This window comes from Crocodylus porosus, unplaced genomic scaffold (genome assembly GCF_001723895.1).
Source record: "Crocodylus porosus isolate Cpor-Errol unplaced genomic scaffold, CroPor_comp1, whole genome shotgun sequence".
In the NCBI taxonomy this organism is placed as follows: domain Eukaryota; kingdom Metazoa; phylum Chordata; order Crocodylia; family Crocodylidae; genus Crocodylus; species Crocodylus porosus.
Window position 1 is genome coordinate 7,326,438 of NW_017728935.1, and position 9,626 is coordinate 7,336,063.

Here is a 9,626-nt window from a genome sequence, read left to right on the forward strand (position 1 = left end):
TCTGGAGCAGTCTGCCAGCGGAGGTGGTTCAAGCACCTACATTGAACACCTTCAAGAGTAAATTGGATGCTCATCTTGCTGGGATCCTATGACCCCAGCTGACTTCTTGCCCTTGGGCGGGGGCTGGACTCGATCTTCCAAGGTCCCTTCCAGCCCTAATGTCTATGAAATCTATAAATCTATGAAACAGGGCTGAGGAGGTTTCATGGGGATGGAGATGGCAATGTGGGGGCTGAGGGGACTGGCCGGTGGAGCAAGTGGAGGAAGAGAAAACACCAAAGACCTGGGTATGTGGCCTTGAGGGACTTCAGGGAGATATGCTGACTGGAAGAGAAGCTGAATGGAAAAGTGTCTGCAAAGACCCTGCCTTTTGCCTGACTTCTGGCAAGTGGTGCGTGTTGCTCCTGATCTGCAAGAGCACACCCAGCATTCCCACCCAGAGCAAAAGGACTTCCTCAGGAGGCCTTTCATCTGAGCAAGCTTAAACCACACCCGCACATGAGGTCAGAGAAGCCTTTTTAGTCTGCACACTGATCAGAGCAAGGTGCAACTAGTTACTGGCATTAAATAGCACCAGCCAGTTCGAAGGGTCATGTGTTTTTTAGGGGGGTGAGGATAGGATGAAAATGGGACACAGATAGAAGCTGGGAAAAATGGTTATAGAGCAATCAAAGGAGAAAAACAGAAGTCCTTGTTCTGTGCTGCCCATCAGAGGAAGTCACTGGTAAGAAAAGCTATTCCTTGGTCTTCAGACCAAGCTGCCTGGCATAATCTCTCAGGGAATTAATATTCCCTGGCATGTGCAGAGGGATTTAAAAGATAAACCGGGCAGTGAGAGAAGTGCCACAGCCTGCATAAGGACAGGAGAGTTCAGTGCAGCTCATGGCTCAGGAGACAGACGCTCTGCCGCAGACACTAGGACGGCGTGGGCTTTGCCAAAGAACGCCTGGCCCTATAACCCAGGACCTGGGACTTCTCGGGTCAAAGGATTATCCCCAGGGCATCAGCAGTGGCAATGTCTGAAACCAAGTGAGCATGGGGAAACAGAGGCAAAGCCCCACCAGCTGATGGACTAGCTCAGCTTCCCAGCAAAAGAGCAGCAAAAAGGCTCAGCCCAACCCAATTATCTAATGAAGTTCAGACAGACCCATTGTGTGCTACTGGGCTAAATGAAACCTCACAGAGACACTGGTACTGTTTCTAGCCCAACCCAGCCCAGCAAACTCCCACAGAAGTCTTATAACTCATGTTACTAGCACATGTGCTACACCCTTCTCTTAGAGAGGCATTTAGTACCTCACCACAGCTGGGCCCACTGCCACATCCTTTCAGAAAGAGGCCCTGGAAATCCCTTCTCATGCTGAGCACCTGTATTGCTTTCCCTGCTCTGGGAGACTATCTATGAACCATCTCTGTGTAGGGACTTACAAAGCCTACCCTCCTCATCACACCATTAATAATACCCCTTGGCTTCCCAGACTGAGACACTACCCGGAGATTTTTCCTGCTGGAGGTGGCACAACTTGGTGAAACTTCAGCCCAGTGCACAAAGCCAGTATGAGCCCTATGCACTAATTAAGTCCCAACTAAGCCATATGTTCAGGGGTGCACCTTCAGACTCAGGATACCCTTCCTCACCTGGGGTAGACTCATCAGTGGTTGAGTTAAACAATATCCTATGCTTGGTTTCTCTGTTTGCCTGGGATAGCTTTTGAATGTTGCATGCACTCAGTTACAAAACGTCCGGGCGTGTTAAGGCATCCGTGAGCAGACTGCTATCTGCCTGGTGAAACCCAGAAAGGGGAAGTGGGGGCACACACATTTAGCAGACGCAGCAGCCCTAGAGCACCATGGTCATTGTCTGTACAAGAACCAGTTCATGGCTGCTATTACGAACTGGCTAGCAGACAGTGCCTGGCCTTGGGGGAGGAGTGGAAGAGACAAATGCCGTGGAAAGAGGGCAAGTCTGAGGGAGGGGATTGCAGAGAGTCCTGCGCAAAGAGAGGGGTGGAGGACGTTAGAAACCTCTGGGACATGCAGCACACTCGACTTGCACAAATCAGAAAGCTCGTGCCCTTCTGGTTAGCACAGCCAAAGCTGTTGCTTTCCAGTTGGCTGAGTTTTAGTGAATGGGGTGGAAATGACCCATTTGGGCCTCAGTCCAGTTCTGCGTGGAAAGGCACCTTTCACCCTCACTGTGCAGCATCCCAGCGACAGGAACGAGCCTTTTGCTGGCTCTCTCGGAGCCGAAAGGTCTCCGCTTGCTGTTATCATGTTTACTACAGGAAGAGAAATGGCTTTGGGTTTACTGTGAACTATGCCTTATTTCTCAGAACAGCTCACAGTTTCACGTTTTCCAGTTTCTCTCAGCTGCTACCCACCCTCAGGTGACCATAACTGCTATCAATTCTAAATCCAAACAGTTCAGGGAAGGCATTTTGGAGGAACAAAACAAAACAAAAAAGGAAATTTGTGATAATTGCTACTTGAACCTCATGGAGCCATAGCACATTTTGGGGATGAACACATCGCCTTCACTATACAGGGCTTTGAAGGGATCACAGTCATCTACACCGGGTGTGAAATTGGAGACCGAGAGAAACGGAAGTGTTCTATTTCTGGCTCCCTTGGTGATTAGCAACGTGGCCCAGATATCACCATAACCAGGTTTTCAGAAAGTCACAGAGATTTTGAGAACTTGCCCCTTTCTCTGTTCCCAAAAACTCACGCATGCAAACGGTAGCAGCAGGATTGTCACACCGACAGAGCTAATACACACTGCTGGATGACTGTGCCAGGTAACCTGCTCCCATGTTCCCCAGTCCACGTGGGGCATAGCACACACAGCTACGGTCTGAAGGCAGCCCGCAGGGTGTGGTATGCAGTTCTCGACCATAGTGTTACTGTTCTGCTGCCTGGAAATACCTTGCCCAATACATAGCCTCCGATTACATTTGCCTCTTCTATGGGTGCACCACATGGCTGGCTTCTAGTCAACTAAGCTGTGCAAGCTACTCTCCTCTGTTACCTTTTAGCTAGCGAGCTCCCTGTTTATAGCAGAAACTCTTGTAATTAGTCTCCACGTGCCTGACCTTGCGTTTTGTACTGCACCATTCATCCTGTTTTTATTACTCAGTCCCCAGGGTCATCTCATTTTCCCTGTATAATATTCCAATCTCCTTTGTATCGACCGTGCCTCCCGCTATTGGTTCCATGGTACATGTCTACTGCTCCAGCCAAGGTCACAAATGAAAATATTAAATCAGATAAGCCTCAACATCTGTCCAGGGGGAACTCAACATGTAACCTTCTTTCAGCCTGATAGTTGCCCACTCTGTAAAAACCATCGTCATCCCCACTCTGTAAAACCTAACATCATTCAAAACTCCCCTCTTCTCCTTCTTCATTAGTTACTATGTCCCATGCGGCTCTGCTACATCCTTTGCTCAAATAGAGATAGACTGCATTTATCGCATTTCCTTTTGCTAGAAAATCTGGTGCTTTTTCAAAGACCAACATCAGACTAATCTGTGACCTGGAGAAAACCCTGTGTTGCTTGCAGTGCTCATGGCACTTGCTGACTTAATTTCTCAGAACGGCTCACGATGTCTGCATAGTAAACTCACGTTGTCCTTTATCCTATTTTGCATTTACTTCAACGTCCTTAAATAGCCTTTCAAAACGGACTCTAAAGCCTTACTTACAACTGAGGTCAGTCTCACAGTGCTGCAGTTGCTTGGATCACCTCCCGCCCCACCCCGTTCCCTAATGTTACTTCAGTGTTTGCCATCCTCGTCCCTCCTTCTGTACTTTGAGGACTAACAACATTATGAAAATGGATGCATTCAAGAATTGAGGTCTGCTCATGGAGCTCCACTCAGGGCCTTACAAGCATTGCCATCACAGACTTGGAAATACACATGCACTGAAGCCACCCAGAAGAGAAGTGCGTAGTCTTTTATCAAACTCACCCATTTGTGTGTGTGTACAGCAGCGATGTTTTATGTAGTCTTCACAAATCCACACCCCATGCAACTCATTCAAACTCTTTTACCACAACAACCCAGGCAATCCATGCTAAAGAAAAAAAGAAAAAGAGAGAGAGAGAGAGAGAGAGAGAGGTAGGTAGGTAGCGGCGTTAGGCTGAAGTCAAGCAGAAGGAAGGATAGAAAACCAACATAAAAGCCACACACATTTGTACCTCCCCTTAGAAACCCCAAAGCACTTACGATATCAATGGTCCCCCAAAGCTGTGTTCTTTGTTAGTGATGTCATGCCATATTAACAGCTAAAAATGGGTTGCTTTAAGCATTACTGAATGGCTAAGAACAGATCACAAGAGTCAGTTGTTATGAACTGGGGTTCCCCATCCATTACCTTTTGCTGCCAGCACACGGCCATTTACTCCTTTGTGTTCCAATGCAAGGTGATTTTTTTTAAGCTTGCAAATGTTTCCTGTCCTTTTGTCATTTACTGATTGGTGCTTCTTTCGGTCAGACACTGGGGATATTTATTCCTGTTCAAGTGCACAGTCATTTTGCATAGACCCAAAAGAATTAGGGCTGGATGCAAAGGTATCTGGGCACTCAAATACGCAGGTGACACCTGGTTGCAGTTATAACAATCCAGCATCATGCACTGGCTAATATGAAGGATTCAATCCTCAGGTAACAGGGCTTGGGGCTGGGCATTTGAAGATTTGGCTTCTACTCCCATTTCTGGTACCGATAGCTTCTGGTACCATTACTGAAAAACCCCATCACCTCTCAGTGCTCCAGCCCCCAGCAGGTTAAAAGCATAGCGTTTGTGGCTGCTGGAGGGAGTAGAACAGCTAAAGCCAGAGGGAAGCTTTATCCCCTGCTTTTTCCTGGTGCGAGAAAGCAGGGCTTAACTCCCCCTCCTCCTTGGCAGATGTGGTGATGGATGGGGACATTTCACTACAACTTAATCACTGCAGTTGCTCCTGCTGCAAAATGAGGATAATGGTTCTCATCCACCTCTGTCAAATGCTTGGTAAATGAGTGCTATTAACACACCTGATGTTCTGCCAGCATGAGATGGGTCATTGCTATTTACTTACTGTTACAGCTGTTTGAGTGTCCCCGCTAAAGCCAGGGAGTTCATCAGTACAACAGCATCTCTCTGCAACTACATTTCTAGAGATGAAGTCACAAGTCCAAGAAAACAAGCTTCTCGTCTCCTATGATCCAACACGGAAGCAGAAATGTGCATAAGCTATCCATTTTTAAATAATTATCAAGGGCTTTGGTTAACTATGTTAATTGAAGCAGAGGCACAATAAGGAGGACCATTTGAGTCCAAAGTAATTTAAGAAGAGCATGGAAAAACATTTGGTGGGCAGATTTTCTCACACGATTAAATACAACTAGTAAGTATTTCCTGTCCTTTTTGTGCTGATTAAGACAGAGAGATTAGTTTTACAAGGGCAGAAGGAATGAAAAGAGAAAGCGCTGGTACTGCTCATCAGCCCGACACAGAAGAGGAAACTGTGACACAAAGTAAGTGATTTTAAGAGCATGCAGTGAGGAGAGACACAACCGCGCGCACACAGGGGCTTCTACAGGTGAGGAGATGTTACTGCTCAGGACAGACACTCCTAATTTAACTCTCCTTCACCCAACTTTAAAGCTGGGGCAACTGAGCTCATTTATATCACGATCGGCTCATGCACATCTAACAGCGTAATACGTGGGGGACACTCCTAAGCGTAAGTTCCCTTTCCCCTTTTGAAGCTGCTCCAAGTGTATTTGTCCGTACGGCGAAAGCAGTGCTGCGTGACTTCCTGCTCTGACCATGCTGTCTTGTGCCACAGACCTCAGCGCAGCTCAAGTCACTCAGCTGATGTCTGACAGGCAACGTTTGGAAATGCCGTTTTGAGCAAAGCCAGTGCATTGTTACAACACGGCCACGTCCCTCGGAGCCGGAGGCAGCAGCTGTGTCTTCATTTCTCTGCAGCGGACTTGGATGTCTTCTTGAAAGTCAAAGAGGCATAATGGACTTCGTCCTGGGGAAGCTGAGAAGAGGAAGCGGGAGTGAGCCAGTGCCACCTTTGTGGCCGGACTTCCCACCCTTCAGCTTGCTCGCACCAAGCTCCCAAAGCAGCATAGCGCGAGCTGTCCCAGCCTGCCTGGGTTTCTGGGAAACAGTTATACCCAGGCTGCAGCAGACCAATGGATCCTAAGGTCCTGCGAGAGCCCCCAGCATTAGAGGCTTCAGGGGGATTAAGTCCATAAATGGACAAAAAATGAAGGAGCCAGCCTTATGGCTCAGTTTCCTGGTAACCTTCTCAGTTAGTGCTTGATTCGTGCATACAAACACGAGGGAAAATCTCCCTTGTATATTTTTATCCCAACATAACCAGGCAACCACATGCTGCTACGAAGAGAAGGGTTCATCTACAAGGAGTTGTAGAAGAGGAGGCCGAGACTCTAGGACAAGGGTCAGCAACCTACAGCCCACGGAGCAGCAGGCACGGGGCCTCGGCAGCAGTCACTGGTGCAGGGGAGACGAGTGGCAGCAGCGGCAGCATCCTCGAGTCCGCCTATGCCTCCAACCCAGGCTGGGTCCTTCTGTCGTATGGCCAGAAAGGGCTGCCTATCCCTGCTGTAGGGCATTGGAGGAACGTGGCCTTTAAATCCCTTGGCAGCGAGGCAAGGAATATCTGGCTTCCCAGTCGAGAAATACCCTGCCAGTGCCCAGATGATGGGGTTGCTCCCTGGGTGAGGATAGAGGGGAAGGCCGATTGCTTTGCAGTGGAAAGCACTTGCTTTCAAAGGTGAAGGGGAATTGCGATCAACTGTGAAATCTACACGAGCAAAGCCCACCTTTCACTTTTAGACACAATAAAGCATAGTCTACAACAGTTGAAATCTCAGCTTTAAATACCTGACAGACACCAAAGAAACAGCTCTGACCTTTTCCTGGGCATGTTCCACATCTGCCTGCTGCATGGACTGGGCAACATCCTTCTCTGGAGAAGCCTCTTGGAATCTCCTGCGAGCTATAAAGGAGACAAAGGGATGGAAACCATAGACAGGCCTGAGAAGTCCCAGCCCCCAGGTGACGGGGTCAGAGTCATTCTGTGCCCAGGAAGGACTGAAGGGGGAGAGGAGTGTCACTAGGACTTGTAAGGCAGATCCTGCAGAGGATCTGTGCTGCAGCAAGTGGAGCCTCCTGCCCCAAGCCTTCTCTGCCCTTTTGTGCAGGTAATAGGAATAATGGGAAATGACTGGAGGACTATCAGCACGAGGGATACAGCCTCTCTCCTCACCAGGTTGTCAAGCCAAGTAACCCTCACCACCTCAACTGTGCCAGCTGGACTGGGAGGACATCACCGACACACTTAGGTGACTCTTTTCTGGGTGTGGGGCTGGAGGAAACATTTACCGTATTTTTCGGACCATAGGACGCACTTTTTCCCCCCCAAAAGTGGGGGGAAAACGAGGGTGCGTCTTATGGTCCGGAGGTGTGGTACCCCAGAACATTTGTTTGCGGTCCCATGCGCCCGCTTGCTGCCCGCTGCCCTTCCCATGCTGTGGATTGCTGTGTGTGTGTGTGGGGGAAGTCCCGCCTCCTGGAGTCTCAATGTCAGTCTGTCAGTCAGGTCACATGATCGGCACAGCGCACGCCTCCCCTGCGCGTGTGCGTGTGACACTGACAGGCTGACAGGATTAGCACGCTGAGACAGGAGGCAGCCAGGTACGGTAGCAGGTAACGTCCCGGCCGGGACTGTGTGATGCAGCACGGTGCCCTGACAGGCAGGCAAGGAGCCCGTCGTGGCAGGAGAGACGCACGTAGTCTCTCCTGCCATGCAAAGCCTTGCCTGTCAGGTTGGTTGGTAATTTGTTTTTCCTAACAGGGTTATAACCACTTGCCTATATAGAACGCTGGGGGCGGCAGTGGGGGAGGGGGTGTCAATCTGTCCTCTTGAAGCTGTAACATTAATATTTAAATAATATTCTTTGTGCCAGGGAGTTATCATAATTCTATAAATTTGTGGTTAGGGCAGTCACCTGGGAAAGAGAGCTATAGGTTCTACTCTATATGTCAATGAATATTTAAATGTTACACAAACTGGGTGCGTCTTATGGTCAGGTGCGTCTTACGGTCCGAAAAATACGGTAAGTAAGTGCCAGAGCTCTGCCCTGAAAAAAGATCCTAAATAATGAAGTACCACATCTTATCCATACGGCATGGCACGGGTTCCTCCAGAAGGATTCCTGAAAGACATAGATGCTGGACCCATAAGAAGAAACAGGCAGCTAAATGAAGTAGCTAAGCTGAGGAGTGGGTGCTTTGGAAATCCTGGCCCATGTATTCGAGTAGTGTCTAGTCGTGGCTGCCGTGGGAAACTTTTACCTTTTAACGTGCACAATTACCCCCATTCTAGCTGAAATGGTGCACAGCCAAGTGGCAAACAAAAAGTGACTGGTTAACCATGTAGCAGATACAACCTAAGCACAATTCTGAGAAAAGTAGCATTATTCTAACACTGAAAAAAAATCTTTTTAAAAGATAAAGGGCCTCCCCCTTGTAAGAGACACTCTACTAAGTGTCTATTGTAACTTTGTCATGTTGCATGACAACTCCATGGACAACTTGTGCCACCCACAACATTTAAACGCAGAGCACGAGAAGCTTTGTAACCTGCTCACCTGCATCATCACAAGCTTTGACAACCCCGAGTGCTGCCCTCGTTATTCCTCATTGTGTCACTTACATTTTTTTGTCCTTTGTCCGATGATCAAGCAGATGAATGTGAATATCAGAGAGGCTAACAAAGCACCAGCAAGAAAGGACAGCAACATGTAGAGTACCTCATGGCTGTTGAGGGACAGGAAATTGTGGGTCAGCATCTGATTTTTATAGTAACAATAGCTCAGATCCTGCCCCCTTCTGACGAATGCACAGTCACATGGGTGGCAAACTGGCTCCAGGGGCGCACCCAGAGGTGGTGGTGGGCGGGTCGATGTCGACCTGGGGGCATGTGGGCAGCAGAGTCCCCCAGGGCTCGGTCCCTGGGCGGGTGCTGTTCAACATCCTCAGCAGCGACCTGGACGAGGGGGTGGAGAGCACCCTGTTCAAGTTCGCTGATGACACCGAGCTGTGGGGTAAAGCGACTACACCGGCAGGCAGGGACCGCATCCAGGCAGACCTGGATAGGTTGGAGAAGTGGGCGGATCTGAACAGGACGCGGTTCAACAAGGACAAGTGCAGGGTGCTGCACCTGGGGAGAGGGAACCAGCATGATGGTTACAGGTTAGGGGCTGCCCCCCTCGGCAGCACAGAGGCAGAGAGGGATCTCGGAGTCAGGATTGACTCCAGGATGAATATGAGTCGCCAGTGCGACGGAGCAATAGGCAGAGCCAACCGCACCCTGTCCTGCATCAGCAGGGGCATGGCTAACAGGTCCAGAGAGGTCTTGCTCCCCCTCCATGCGGCGCTGGTCAGGCCGCAGCTGGAGTCCTGTGTCCGGCTCTGGGGGCCGCACTTCAAGAGGGAGGTGGGGAACCTGGAGAGGGGCCAGAGGAGGCCACTCGCATGGTCGGGGGCCTCCATGGCCAGCCCTGTGAGGAGAGGCCGAGGGACCTGAATCTCTTCAGTCT

The 9,626-nt window shown here is 49.6% G+C and overlaps 1 protein-coding gene across 1 annotated transcript in view; it reads right to left on the reverse strand.

The window, feature by feature from the left end:
- Positions 1-2,992: 2,992 nt before the first annotated feature.
- ATP5F1 (ATP synthase, H+ transporting, mitochondrial Fo complex subunit B1) overlaps positions 2,993-9,626 on the reverse strand; it is a 14,731-nt gene continuing 8,097 nt past the window's right edge. The window contains exon 9 of the transcript XR_002103135.1: positions 2,993-3,002. The gene's annotated coding sequence lies outside the window, so the exon portion shown is untranslated. The remainder of the gene's footprint in view (positions 3,003-9,626) is intronic.